Source organism: Vigna angularis, chromosome 8, assembly GCF_016808095.1.
Source record: "Vigna angularis cultivar LongXiaoDou No.4 chromosome 8, ASM1680809v1, whole genome shotgun sequence".
NCBI lineage: Eukaryota > Viridiplantae > Streptophyta > Magnoliopsida > Fabales > Fabaceae > Vigna > Vigna angularis.
In genome coordinates this window covers 24,741,217-24,756,326 of record NC_068977.1, presented here as the reverse complement: position 1 = coordinate 24,756,326, position 15,110 = coordinate 24,741,217, and the positions used below count along the sequence as shown (strand labels likewise).

The following is a 15,110-nucleotide window of genomic DNA, read 5'->3' as shown; positions in this document are numbered from 1 at the left end:
TGATGAGCCTACAATGCTAAATTTGTTTCTTGGAGGGCTGAATCTCAAACAAAGTTAATGTTAGATGCATCACCTGGAGGTAGTATCAGATGGAAGACGCCTGAAGAAGCACATGAACTGATTGAAAACATGGCTGCAAATGATAATGAAGTTCAGAGTGAAAGAGCTCAATTTCAACAAAAAGGTGTTCTTCAACTTCAATCTCAAGATGCTTTACTAGCTCAGAACAAGATTATGACTCAGCAACTTGAGACATTAATGAAGAAGTTATCTCAGCTACCTAAAGAACTGCAGAATGTTTCTCAAGCTCAACATCAGATGGTTCAAAAGTTGTCAATTGTGCGGAGGAGATCATAATAATGGTCAATGTGTAGTGCAAAGCATGTCTCATGAAGAAGTACATTATATGGGAAATCAAGGTCTTCAGACAAATTATGATCAACGTCAAAGTTTTAATCAAGGATGGAGACCTCATCCGAGTATGGGACAAGCTGTTCCGTTCAACAGACCACCTCCACAGAACTTTCAGCAACAACCTACTCTGACAGAAAGAACTTCAAAACTGGAAGAAACTCTTCAGCAGTTTATGCAGGTATCAATTTCCAACCATAAAAGTACAGAAGCCTCACTTAGGAATTTGGAAATTCAGGTGGGTCAATTAGCTAAGAAGTTGGAAGAAAAACCAGAGAAGGAATTTGGGGCAAACACTGAAGTAAATCCAAAGGAAGACTGTAAAGTTATTACTACAAGATCAGGAAGAATTCTGGAAGAAAGAGAGAATGAGAAAAAAATGAGTGAAGAAAAAGATGAGATGAGTAAACAGGGAGACAATGAAAAAGAGAGAGAGGGAGAGAAAAAGAAAGAATAGGTGTATGAGAAACCTCTTCCATATCCAAAGGTTTCCTCTAGAAAGGAGAAGGAAAGACAGTTCCAGAGTTTCATTGATATTTTCAAAAAGTTGGAAATCAAGATGCATTTCTCAGAAGCACTGAAACAAATACCTTCTTATTCGAAATTCATGAAAGATTTGCTCACAAAGAAGAAAAAGTATATTGAGGAAGAAACTATAGGAGTACAGGGCCAGTGTAGCGCTATCATTCAGAAGTTGCTCCCACCAAAGTTTAAAGATCCAGGCAGTTTTACAATTCCATGCACCATTGGTAAACTGGCTATTGGGAAGGCATTAATTGATCTTGGAGCCAGCATCAATCTTATGCCTCTGTCAATGTTTAAAAAGATTGGAGAATTAGAGTTGAAGCCCACACGCATGACTCTACAATTGGCAGACAGATTGATCAAATATCCGTAGGGAGTAGTAGAAGATGTTCTGGTAAAGGTAGACAAATTCTTATTTCCAGTGGATTTTGTGTTCATGGAAATTGAGGAAGATACAGAAATTCCTTTGATTCTGGGAAGGCCATTCATGAAGACTGCTCGAGTGTTGATTGATGTTGATGATGGGAAGCTTAAAGTGAGAGTTGAGAATGAAGAAGTAAATTTCAATGTATTTGAAGCAATGTCTCACCCAAATGATGAAGATACAAGCTTTCAAACTAATGAACTTGAGGAAGTCTGCATGATTACACAGAAGACGATGCATATATCATCACCTCTTGAAAGGACTCTTATTGATGCTTGTGAATTCTTACTTGCAGATGAAGAGAAATTGATTGATGAATGTATACAAAATCTAGATGCTTTAAAGGAGATTCCATCTGATGAAGAAGAGATAAAAGAAAAGAAGCTGGAATTGAAGTTGTTACCTTCACAAGTGAAGTATGTTTTTCTTGAAAAAGATGGCAATAAACCTGTTATCGTCAACAATGCTTTATCCACTCTGGAGGGAGAGAAGTTAATTGAAGTCTTAAAAGCAAACAAAGGGGTTGTAGGTTGGTCAAATTCTGATCTGAAAGGAACAAGTCCTTCTTATTGCATACATATAATATTCATGAAGGATGATTTCAAACCAATGGCTCAACCACAGAGATCTTCTTAGTGTCAAGCTAAAGACGTTAAACAAGCGCTTATTGGGAGGCAACCCAGCTTTCTAACTCTATCTTAATTTTTGGTTTCAGTTCCTTTGGTTGTGTGGATTGAATCTGAATATGTTTGGTTGTGTGGATTGAATTTGAATCTGTTTAGTTGTGTGGATTGAATTATGTTGTTTGCAATGATTTGATTGTGAAATGTTTGTTTGAAGTTTGATTATGAGTTTTGAATTCTTTCCATGATCATTGGCATGATTGTGAGATTGTTATTGCAAGATCTGAGTATTAGAACTTGTATTATGATTATATATGATTTGTTCTTGAATCTGATTGATTGTGACCCAGAAATTGAATAACTGAGTGTACTGAGAAAGCTTTGAAAGCAAGTGAGAAGTTGTTATTGCTATGAATTTGGTTTTTGCATAATTCTTACTAATACAGATACATTCTGTTTTAGAGATGAGAAAGGCAGTTGTTTGTTCTTGAAATTAACTACTTGGCCAGATGACTACCCATATGTGAATATTCATCCTTTGTTATCCTGTTTGAGCCTTATATATATTTTTTGTGAACCCTGAGCTTATTACAGAACAATCTACCTTATCCAACACTCTAGAAGAAGAGAACAAGAAACATATTTGTCAAGATATAGGTAGAAATTAAGTTTGGGGGAAATTATAATCAGTTGAGTCTTAAACTGATGAAAAACAATGTATAAAAAAAAAAGAAAAAAAAAATCCAAGTTAGAGAAAAATTCAGAAAATGTGTTATGTGATGAATGAAGAGGTAGTTGATAAATAAAGTTTCAATGTTTTGTGTTCTTGTTCTCCTCTTCTTTAGTGCTGTTTTGTTTCCTTGTAAAACCATGTTTCTTCTAGCCAAGCCAAGTTATAACCTGAGAAAGTCCTTTTGATTTAAATCAGAATGTGTGAATTGTGTATGAGATGACTTGCAAAAATTGATGAAGTAGTTGATGACAATCTGAGTGTGAATTGGAGTGGTAAACACTTGTAGGTTGAGATAAACACTGATTGAGCATATTTGTATTATTCTTTTTCTGGTTGTCTTATCATTTTGGATTCAAGAACTTGTTAATATAGAAATTATAACATTTGATCTGAATATTTGGAGATGTAGGCACAATCCTTACTTTTGTGACAGAGATTATGTGATGGAATATTAACTGCTCATTTGTGTTTGTTTTCTTTTGTTATTGTTCATTTTCATGAGGACATGAAAATATATAAGTTTGGGGAGTTTGATAAGTGTGAAATTTACTTGTATTTGTTACTTAAAATGTTGTGCTTTTGAGTAATTTAAGTATTTATTCTCATGAAAAGTATATAAATGTTGATGTAAGTATAATTTTGAATGTTTAAATGTGTTTTGATGCTTTTGTATGTTTATATCGAAGTAGAATAAGGACTGGATAATATCAAAGACTTGGAGCGCGTCACTCGCCCAGTCAGAAGGATCAAATAGCCGAGCCAGCGAGCCAGCTCCTCGCCCAGCGAGCCAGTCGCCCAGCGAGCTAGAGCTGCTCACCCAGCGAGCCACTCACCCAGCGAGCTGGAGCTGCTCGCCCAGCGAGAAGAGGCCACTCGCCCAGCGAGTGAAGGCTTCTCGCCCAGCGAGAATTCACTTACAACCCTTCTCTTTTAAATGTCGCGAAACTGATCCAGAGAATGGAGGAGGAGACCAAAGGGGACTCTGCTGCTTGCGTCCAGCTCGTGTTTGGGTGCTTCCAAGGTGGAAAACCACCACTTTCTACCATCCAATCCATGCTTTATCGCTTCTGAGATGTATATGTGTAGCTAGAACTCCATTTCACTAGGGTTGAGAGTAAAGTTCTGAAACTCTTTGTAATTTCTCTATTAATACATGATCTTGTATGAATTTTGTGTTCTATCTTTATTATTCATGCCTACGATGGGAATCTGAGCTAATTGAACGGTTAAATCATTGGGAAATGTATGAGACCGCAGACCTAGGATAGAACAACTAAAGGATTTCAATTCCTAGACATAGGATGAAATTTTTAGTCATCTGTGACATTGTGTTTAAGGCAAATCTGAGAACTGAATTAGCTAAGGGATTAGTAATTTAGTTTGAATGATTCTGAAACTGTCATTTGAGGGATCAGAGGCTGTATGCGCCTAGGATGTCGATGCTTAATTTTGAGGAATTGTGTTAGTAGAAAATTACCTGAGTGATGAACTTGAACTTCAACCCTAGTGAACCTAATTTCGCCTGTTTTTATCACTTTATTTACATTTGTATGCTAATCTTAAGTTTGTTACAAAAATACGTTTAATAATCGCTAAATTAGTAAACTTTAACAATCAGTGAATCGAAACAAATCTCTTGGGAAAACGATATCCGGACTTACCGGTTTATTACTTGAACGACTCGGTACGCTTGCCGAGGTCCCAACAGACCACCCCAAAATGTGTTACCGATGCCTTAGCCCATCATGGTTGTCATCAGGCCATGTTAGATGAACTAAGTGCTCTTTAGAATAATGGAACTTGGGAGCTTGTCCCATTACTGTGTGAAAAATCTGTCGTTAGTTGCAGGTGAATTTTTGCTATCAAAGTTGGTCCTGATGGAACTATTGATTGCCTCAAAGCTCGTGTTGTGGCCAAAGGTTACACACAAATTTTTGAGTTGGATTATGGTGATACTTTTTCTCCAGTGTCAAAGATGGCATTTATTCGTTTATTTGTAGCCATGATGACTCTTCAACAACGGCTTCTTTATCAACTGAATGTCAAAAAATGGATTCCTTAACGAAGATTTGAAGAAGAAATTTATATGGAGCAACCTCTACGATTTTTTGCCCAGGGGATGTCTTATAGGTTGGTATGTCATTTTTGCAAATCCTTATAATGACTAAAACAATCTCCTAGGGTCTGGTTTTGAAAATTTAGTAATGTTGTTCAACAATTTGGTATGAGTCGGTGTGAGACAAATAATTTAGTCTTTTATCGTCACTCGAGTGTTAGATGTGTCTACTTGATAGTATATGTTGATGACATTGTTCTTACAAGTAGTGACAGTCATGACATCTCTCAGATGAAACAACATGTTTGCAACAATTTTTAGACTAAAGGTCTTGACAAACTTAGATATTTCTTGGATATTGAGGTGGCACAATCCAACGACTGTATTGTTATATCTCAAAGGAAGTATGCATTGGATATTTTAGAGGAAACTGGGTTGATGAATTCAAAGCCTATGGACACACCTATGAATCCTAATACTAAACTTCTATCTCGGCAAGTGTACCGAATCGCTTCAAGTAATATAAAATGGTAAGTCCAAGTATCGTTTTCCCAAGAGACTCGTAATACTAGAGAATTGTGCGATTAACAACTCATCCAGACTCTAGAACATAACATCAATTTACAAAACAAGTGCAGAAACGTAAATTCATACATAATTACAAAGTTGGACTCTGGTAGTGAAGACACTTGGATATGGAAAAAGGTCAGAAATGATATGGAACGAATTTGCTCAGATTAGATTTCACCACTTTCACTCTTGTGCATAAAAAGTTTCATCTCCTCTCCATTAATTACTAATGTCAATCCACTAAAAGACTCTAGCCCTAATCCCTTAGGTGAAAAAGTCTAGGTTTTCCTTATCAAATCCCAATGTCTTGGACAATCTAACAAGTGAACCCGCATTAAGAACTAGGATCTTAAGACAACAAGTGATCATCTTCCATCCCTAGAATCAATAACCACAAGGACTCTTGTTTCAATTTTGTTCTAGGTTCCACCTTACGTCCCCATAACCCATGAAACCTCAAAATCAAGTCATGAACGTGTTCATTACATGCAGGCTTTAAGCTCAGAAACAAGAAACTAGAAATTAACAGAGCAGGCATATATATATTCAAATCAGTCATCAATTACACAAGAATTCAGTAATTACATCAATTCTCAACAAAATGAAACTGGTTCTCCATTTCCATGGAAGAACCTCAAGCTTACAAACATGGTGGATGGGAGAAGAAGAAGACCCAAGGAGGAGAAAAGAGATGCTTCCACATGCCCCAAACGGCCTCCATGAGCTCCTGCAGTGAAGTCGCGCCTCCACACCTTCGTCCTTGAGCTCTAGGAGGGTTTCCCCCCTCCAAAAACTGACTTCTCTGCCTCTGGTTCGCGTTCTTAAAGAGATGAGTCGTAAGTGATTTTTCGCTGGGCGAACAGGGTTGGCTCGCTGGGCGACTGGTGCTGGCTCGCTGGGCGAGCGTCATTTTTCGCTGGGCGCGCGAGCTCGCTGGGCGAGCGTCCACTGCGCGCTGGACGAGCGTCCACTTTGCGTCCTCGCTGGACGAGCGTCCACTGCTCGCTGGACGAGCGTCCTCGCTGGTCGACGAGCGTCCTCTCGCTGGGTGAGCGTCCACTTGCTGATCACGGGCGACCACTCGCAGGACGAGCGTTCACTGCTCGCTGGACGAGCGTCCTCGCTTGGCTGGACGAGCGTTCGTTCGCTAGACGAGCGTCCGCTCGCTGGGCGAGCGTCCGTTCGCTGGGCGAGCGTCCGTTCGCTGGGCGAGCGTCCGTTCGCTGGGCGAGCGTTCTCTGCATCCTAGCTCACTGGTTTTCCCAATTCTTATTCTGTTGCAAATTAAACACACAAAAACACTCAAACTGATATAAAATCAATAATATATACATATTATACAACTTTTCATGAGATTTTACTCAATAATTCATCAAAGGAGATTAAAATAAGTGCTCCGGATATGCAATTCTTGACACTTATCACACCCCCAAACTTGAACTTTTTCATGTCCTCATGAAAAGCAAAAGATAGCTTAACCTAAAGAACAATTCAACTGCAATGGTCTCGCAACTCAAGATACAATTTTAATCAAAATAAACAAAATCAATCATGCTTGCTCAACTTATAAATCACGTTCAAGAGACAATATAGTCTTAGCAAGCTTCACTTGAATCATGGTGCTAACGATTTAAAATCACAAGAAAGATGCAATTGATAGATCAACAAAAATGACAAGATGTTTTCATTGAATGCATGGAACCACTACTCACCAAGGAAAGTGTTTCACTCAAGCACATTGGTGTATAAGGATGTTTATCTATCACTCAACTATCACAGTGTTACACAAATCAACTTTGCATTTCATTTCAACAATATCAAACACATTCACAAACAAATTACATCACAAGGACTTTTTGAGGCTTGTATTGTGGCTGGGCTAAGAAGAAAATTTGGTTTTTCTGGACAACAAAGTACCTTAAGCCAAGTGACCAAACAATTTAATTCATGATATAACATAATCTCTTTTGCTCCAATCATTGAATAAACCACTTCTCAACCTATTTCCCAACTCTTTTTCATTGAATTCATGTATTTGTTTTTCATCTTCTTTCTTCTTTTTCTTTCTTTTTTAACTCAACTTAATGTTTTCTCAATGCTCCCTTATGACAAGAACTCCCCCAAACTTAAACCATTCTCCTCATCCTAACAAATATGTTCATCTCAACTCAAGGTAAGGAGGTTAATGATTTTTCAATAAGCTTAAGGTTTCGGGAATGAGAAAGTTTTCTTCAGGTTCAAAGGTTATGCATTGGCTTTTAGGTTCAAAATGTAGAAGAGGTGGAAGAACAAGATGGCCTTAATCATTTGTAAAATGCAAGTAACTAGTTCAAATAGAGAAACTCATGCAAAATCAACTGTGATTCCAAAGTAATAGCATTCAACAATAAACTCTGAGGCACAACATCTCACAGGTTTACTCAGGGTTCCAAAATTTGATAAACACCATGCCAGGAATATTGATCACAATTAAAAACAAGCATCTATCTAAACAGATACAAGCAACCACAATCTCTGTTCAACAAGCTCAACCACATAATCTCAATCAGATTTTCAAAACAATTCTCAGGGATAAAGAGCAAGCACAACAGCTTTGTATTCAATTCAAGCATAACAAATGATTCACTCAAATCATCAGACCAATTGCACAAGAACTATCCACAAGGCAAGTCAAAAAGAAATCAAAAACACAAAAGCTAAAAGCACATAAAACTTGAAATTAAAACGAAAAACCAATCAAAATGGACTCTTTGCAGCTCCAGCAGTGTAAAACACTAGCTTCACTTTCATCTGAAATATCTTCCTCCAACAGTAGCGTATCCTCCGCAACTGCTCCACCTCCCCCATCAGTAGGGGCCTGGCCCCCAGGCCATGTTACATGAGCATCAAAATCTTCAAGTCACAAGGTGCTTAGCTCACACTTGGCTCAAAGATTGATTAATGGTGGTTTTGAATCCTGTAAAGTTCTAAGGAAGATCTTATCCTGTAACAAGAAAGCTCAAAGTAAATTAGTATCTCATAGTCAACCACTGGATAGAAAGATCCAAAAACACACTAAAAGAAATGTGCAAAAGAAAGCAAAGAAATAAACCAATGAAAGTCAAAACAAACAAAGACAAAAGCATATGAACATAGAGGGAAGTCTTAAAATTAAGACTTCCAAAGGTACAACAACACAAAAAGGTTTAAAAACACATCTAAAGGAGTGTGTGAAAGATTGCAAAGCAAGAGAAAACTCAAAATCAATCAACAAAAACAAATGTGCAACACCAGTATTGGGGGCACCAAATCAGATTTTTGCAGTGGGTACACAAATTGTTTAGCCTAAATCTCGCCCAGGCGATTTAGGTTTAGCTTAAGCACAACCATTCCAGTGAGCACCTTAATTTCAATGCACTTACACACAAACCAAGCTAAAACTAACATAATACACTTATACAAACCACAAAAACAACATTACAACTCAAAAATCACAAACATGCAATAAAATACAAACATGCATAACACAAATCACTAATTGAAATTGAAACACATACAAGCACATGATACTAAAACAACACTAACACAAGTAAAAAGGGTAAGAAAGTTGGGTTGCCTCCCAAAAGCGCTTGTTTAACGTCAGTAGCTTAACAGATTAGTCAATGAAGTGCAGATGTTGTTGGTGTGCTCCGCTCACCAACTCTTGAATCACTTGCTAGCCACCAATTCAACTCTCAAAGTTTAAATTCTTCATTTTAGCCCTTCCACTACCTTGACATCTTCAAACTCTCAATCCTCTTCATCACAGGGTGGTGGTGACTAGTCTTTCTCTTTTTCTTCTCCCTTTCTTCATCTTTCACTTAACACTTGGAGCATTTTCAAGGGAGGAAGAATTTGGGGCAGCTTGTGATGCTCAACCTAGTTGGCTCCTTGTGTCTTATAATTCCTTCAATCTCATGGTCTTCATGATGCTTTTGAGGCTGCAGTCCTCCTTATGTGAACATCTCCCTGCATACACTTAGACACAACTAGGCTAAAGCCACAAATTAGCCCAAACAAAAGTGAAAATCTATTTATAATAAAAGAGTTAGTTCTATATACAAAATCAAGTCTACACAAGTTAAAAACCTCACAAAAGTCTAGTATTGACACGAGTCCCCGGCAACGGCGCCAAAAACTTGTTAGGCGATTATCTCGGCAAGTGTACCGAATTGCTTCAAGTAATATAAAATGGTAAGTCCAAGTATCGTTTTCCCAAGAGACTTGTAATACTAGAGAATTGTGCGATTAACAACTCATCCAGACTCCAGAACATAACATCAATTTACAAAACAAGTGCAGAAACGTAAATTCACACATAATTACAAAGTTGGACTCTGGTAATGAAGACACTTGGATATGGAAAAAGGTCAGAAATGATATGGAACGAATTTGCTCAGATTAGATTTCACCACTTTCACTCTTGTGCATAAAAAGTTTCATCTCCTCTCCATTAATTACTAATGTCAATCCACTAAAACACTCTAGCCCTAATCCCTTAGGTGAAAAAGTCTAGGTTTTCCTTATCAAATCCCAATGTCTTGGACAACCTAACAAGTGAACCCGCATTAAGAACTAGGATCTTAAGACAACAAGTGATCATCTTCCATCCCTAGAATCAATAACCACAAGGACTCTTGTTTCAATTTTGTTCTAGGTTCCACCTTACGTCCCCATAACCCATGAAACCTCAAAATCAAGTCATGAACGTGTCCATTACATGCAGGCTTTAAGCTCAGAAACAAGAAACTAGAAATTAACAGAGCAGGCATATATATATTCAAATCAGTCATCAATTACACAAGAATTCAGTAATTACATCAATTCTCAACAAAATGAAACTGGTTCTCCATTTCCATGGAAGAACCTCAAGCTTACAAACATGGTGGATGGGAGAAGAAGAAGACCCAAGGAGGAGAAAAGAGATGCTTCCACATGCCCCAAACGGCCTCCATGAGCTCCTGCAGTGAAGTCGCGCCTCCACACCTTCGTCCTTGAGCTCTGGGAGGGTTTCCCCCCTCCAAAAACTGACTTCTCTGCCTCTGGTTCGCGTTCTTAAAGAGATGAGTCGTAAGTGATTTTTTGCTGGGCGAACAGGGTTGGCTCGCTGGGCGACTGGTGCTGGCTCGCTGGGCGAGCGTCATTTTTCGCTGGGCGTGTGTGCTCGCTGGGCGAGCGTCCACTGCGCGCTGGACGAGCGTCCACTTTGCGTCCTCGCTGGACGAGCGTCCACTGCTCGCTGGACGAGCGTCCTCGCTGGTCGACGAGCGTCCTCTCGCTGGGCGAGCGTCCACTTGCTGATCACGGGCGACCACTCGCAGGACGAGCGTTCACTGCTCGCTGGACGAGGGTCCTCGCTTGGCTGGACGAGCGTTCGTTCGCTAGACGAGCGTCCGCTCGCTGGGCGAGCGTTCGTTCGCTTGGCGAGCGTCCGTTCGCTGGGCGAGCGTCCGTTCGCTTGGCGAGCGTCCGTTCGCTAGGCGAGCGTTCTCTGTATCCTAGCTCACTGGTTCTTCCCAATTCTTATTCTGTTGCAAATTAAACACACAAAAACACTCAAACTGATATAAAATCAATAATATATACATATTATACAACTTTTCATGAGATTTTACTCAATAATTCATCAAAGGAGATTAAAATAAGTGCTCCGGATATGCAATTCTTGACACTTATCAACAAGCTTGGTACATACGATTTGTATGCACTAGCTTGAGAGGGAGTGTTAAATACATTATCTTTATCTTTTATCTTTAGTTTGTTTGTTATTATTTCTTATTTGTATTTTGGACTTAACCCATATTTCTTCTATTATAAATAGAGGACCCTATGTATATATTCAACACAAGGAAAATTAATCTCATACATATTTTTTCCTATATTCAACAAAAACCAAAACATGTCAAATGGTATAAACAACTCAAATGCTAGAATTTCCACTTAGACAATGAATATTTTTTAATATAATTGAGTTAAAATAACTATATCCATTCATTTTTAAAGTTTGAAAATCAAAATGTATCAAAATTTTAAATAAGAACAAATTCTAATTTTACATCAAATTTCAATATATTAAAGATATTTAACCTTTAATTGTATAACGCATATATTAATATATTACACAAATAATTAAATACATATATTATGGTTATTTATGTTTCATTAATATATGCATTAATTTCATCCAATATATTTAATGATACACATAAATAATATAGCGCATGCATTAATATATTACATTAATGACATTATTTAATTGTTAATTAAACGCTTTAATTAATTATTTATATTAAATATATTTAAATAATAAATTAAAAAGAAAACTTTTAAAAAAATTAATTAATGTTTTTCATTGACCATTCATTTTCTGTTTCCCAACTATATAAAAGGGGATATTCAGAGAGTTTTCTCAACCTAAGTCATCCAAATTTCTCCGAAGACAGATTTCTATGTATCTCTCAATATTTAGTTTTGGGCAAATGGCCAGCAGCATGGGCAATGATGAAGACGACGAAAACACAGACATAATTTTTCTAAGAGTGATGAGATTCATCTCAAAATCAAATCAAGGAAATACCAAAGGTATTATGTAGATTTTGATTTGTTATATTCATATATTTTGGTGATTCTTTTATAAACTAAAATAATAATTTCGTTTACAGGAAGATCGTGCGTGAACATGTAAATGGAACGCATCTTCACGGTATTTGTTCCAATGACGGTATTCTTATACCGTCAATGGTTCTTTTGCTGGTGCTGGTGTTGTTGATCTGATATTGATGGTGTTGCTGTTCATTTCGTCAAAACGGTGTAAGTCAATCATTAGAATAAGTTATAGCTTTTCATGTTAGCCTCTCCAAGTTAGTGTCTGAGAAGTCTCTTCAATTACCAGATAAAGTCTCTTTTGCTTTTTTGTCCTCAGATTGGATATCTTGATTTTTCCAAGAAAAGAGGTTTTACAACTTGTTACATATGGTCTTGTCCACCTATAAAGGGAGAAGATTATCTATTCTACTGTCATCCTGAATCTCAAAAAACTCCGAAGAAAAATCAACTACGACATTGGTACGTCTTTTTTTTCTCCTTATCTGTTTTTCGTTTTCATGTAGGCACTATAAAACTGTCTCTGGAAAATTAGCACTATATTGTTTGTTTAATCATGCAGGTATCATTGAGCTCTAAGAAAGGCTGTTGAAGAGGATATTGTTGTTGGTTTATCTAACATATACGATCATTTCTTTCTTCCTACTGGAAAATGTGAATCCAAGGTAACAGTTGCTCGTTTGCCTTACTTTGACGGAGACTTCTGGTCTGGTGCTGCTATGGATAAAGCCAACCAGATTGAACAGCATACGAGAGGAAACCGTGAAAAATGCTGAAATTAATACCAAGCAGATCTTTAAAGTCGATGGGATGGGTAAATCTTTCCAAAGCAACTGCCAAAGATATTCTAGTGATGCAGATGGTAAGTTTCTAACCTTCGTTTGTTTGATATATTAACTCTTCATAGTTGGTTCTTCTTTGATGGTTTAGTTAGTTTATCAATCCTTCTTATGAAAGATTGAACCGGTTATTAAATAAAGAGACATTGGAGTTTGAGATCTAATAATCAAAGAAAAACAGTTCAATTGTTAACATTTTTGGATTAATAAAACAGGAAGTTGTTCTTCATGAACACATATAGATATCATGTTAGACTATTAGTTTTTCTTACTGAAACAAAGGTACCCTTAGTCCTGCATTATTAGATATTGAAATTAGTCCATGTCATCGTTATTCTACTACTACTTTGTCTATAAATTTGACTCTTTCAACTTTTCTTCTGTCTGTTTTTATTAGTTAATCCTAGACCGATATGATATTTATCTGCAGTTTCCCTGTTGTATATTGTTCTATATTTACGTAAATGAATCTTATCCAGTGGAATATATTCTTTTATATTTGCTGGTATTTGATCTTTCTTCCTTTTCTTTTTACCACCCTATAACCAGCTGAGACAAACCATATCACCTTTCAAGGAAGATTTTATTGTAGTTCGTATGTTTGCATCCACTGCCATAAAGTGATATAGTGTGGGAAGTGATGGTTTTGCAAGGAGTGCAAAATATTTCAGGAGTGTGAGAGCAGAAATTGTTTTCGTTGCAAAGAGAGAAGGAACTTCTTTGTGTTTTTGGAAATAGTACAACAAAGGGAGAAAAAGTTGAACTAGAAAGAGAAAAAGCTGGATAGAAAAGAAAAAAGAAAAAGTTCGCCACACGTCAGCATGAAATTAACGCTGTTGTTGTTCACTTAACGGAGATGATCTTATTGATACAATTTTCATAATATAGGGACTCAATGTCTTCATTTTTAAAACCGGATATTATAACAGAAATTCACCATGGAGACGAAATAAGCATTTAAACCAAAATTAATGTTTAACATACTTTTGTAAAATATTTGCATATAGTTATATCATTTGAATAAAATTCATTATTCTTAGTAAGCTGTTATCTTGTATTTATTCTATTGGTCTTTATCTAATGTGGGATTCCATCCCAATTTTATATCAATGAATTGTGAATAAAAATATATAAGAGAATATGATATTTTTTCCAACCTAAAATTTTAATTATTTTACTTATATATTATCGTATACAAACTTTCATATCAAGTTAAATATTCCTAACGCAAGTTATTTATTTGTTACACTTCCTTATTCATAAAATAATTATTTATTTTTAAAATAATAAACTTTTAGATATCTATATAACATATTATTTTTCATAAAGAAGATCGCACTTGTGTACTTGAATTTATATATATTATTTCATTATTAATTTGAATGATGAGGTAGGAAAATATGTGGATTTATTAAGAGAAAATAATATATATATATATATATATATATATATATATATTTGATTGCCATGTGATAAGTAGAAAATAGGAAAGGGTTGATTCTACAAATGAATATTCAATTTTAAAAGCAAAGATATATACGGATTTATTAGTAAATTGCTTATAGATTTATCAGTAGGTTATTTAATTATAGGTAAATCCGTAAGTTACCTTAGATTTCATAATATGTAGGTAATTGATATCTATAAGTTTTTTGTTTATAAATGTATTCATAAGTAATATTAAGAAACTAAGTTTTTCCTTATAAATTTCTTGTATTAATTGATCGTAATACTATTTCTTTTAGTGTTTTTACATCTTTAATCTAATTAAATTATCTTTCCTTCGCTTCCAAAATAAAACAAAAGACTTCATATCATCATTCATATATATATATATATATATATATATATATATATATATATATATATATATATATATATATATATATATATATATATATATATATATATATATATATATATATATATATATATATATATATATATATATATATATATATATATATATATAATCCCATAGGGTTTGCTAACGCGCGTATGTCTGTTTTTCAGTTCGTACATTTTAGCAATGTGTATCGAGTTTTAGTAGACAAAAATACTCTTATATATCATGGATTGTAAGTTTTAAGGTTAAGGATATTTTAATAATTTTCATTCTCAAAACTAATAAAAAAGAAACCCCAAATTCTTACTCAAGTCTCTCATTCCTCTCAACCCTTTCTCTTTCATCTCTCTCACTCTAACATTTTCTCTGTCATTCCTATTGTAACCCCAATTTAAAAAAATCAGAAACACTTGTCGTTAAACAATTTGCCTTTGTAAAGAGTTGAGTCATTAACAATATTCA

At 35.8% G+C, this 15,110-nt stretch overlaps 1 long non-coding RNA gene across 2 annotated transcripts; it reads left to right on the top strand.

Annotated features, from left to right (window-relative positions):
- The first annotated feature begins 11,790 nt into the window (after positions 1-11,790).
- LOC108345293 (uncharacterized) lies at positions 11,791-13,752 on the top strand. 2 transcript variants are annotated; one of them, XR_008244931.1, is made up of 5 exons: positions 11,791-11,942; positions 12,023-12,170; positions 12,283-12,425; positions 12,526-12,825; positions 13,352-13,752. It is a non-coding gene; the product is annotated as an uncharacterized LOC108345293 (long non-coding RNA). The 2 variants fall into 2 exon arrangements; XR_001833649.1 differs by having other exon boundaries at positions 12,526-13,752.
- The last annotated feature ends 1,358 nt before the right edge of the window (positions 13,753-15,110 follow it).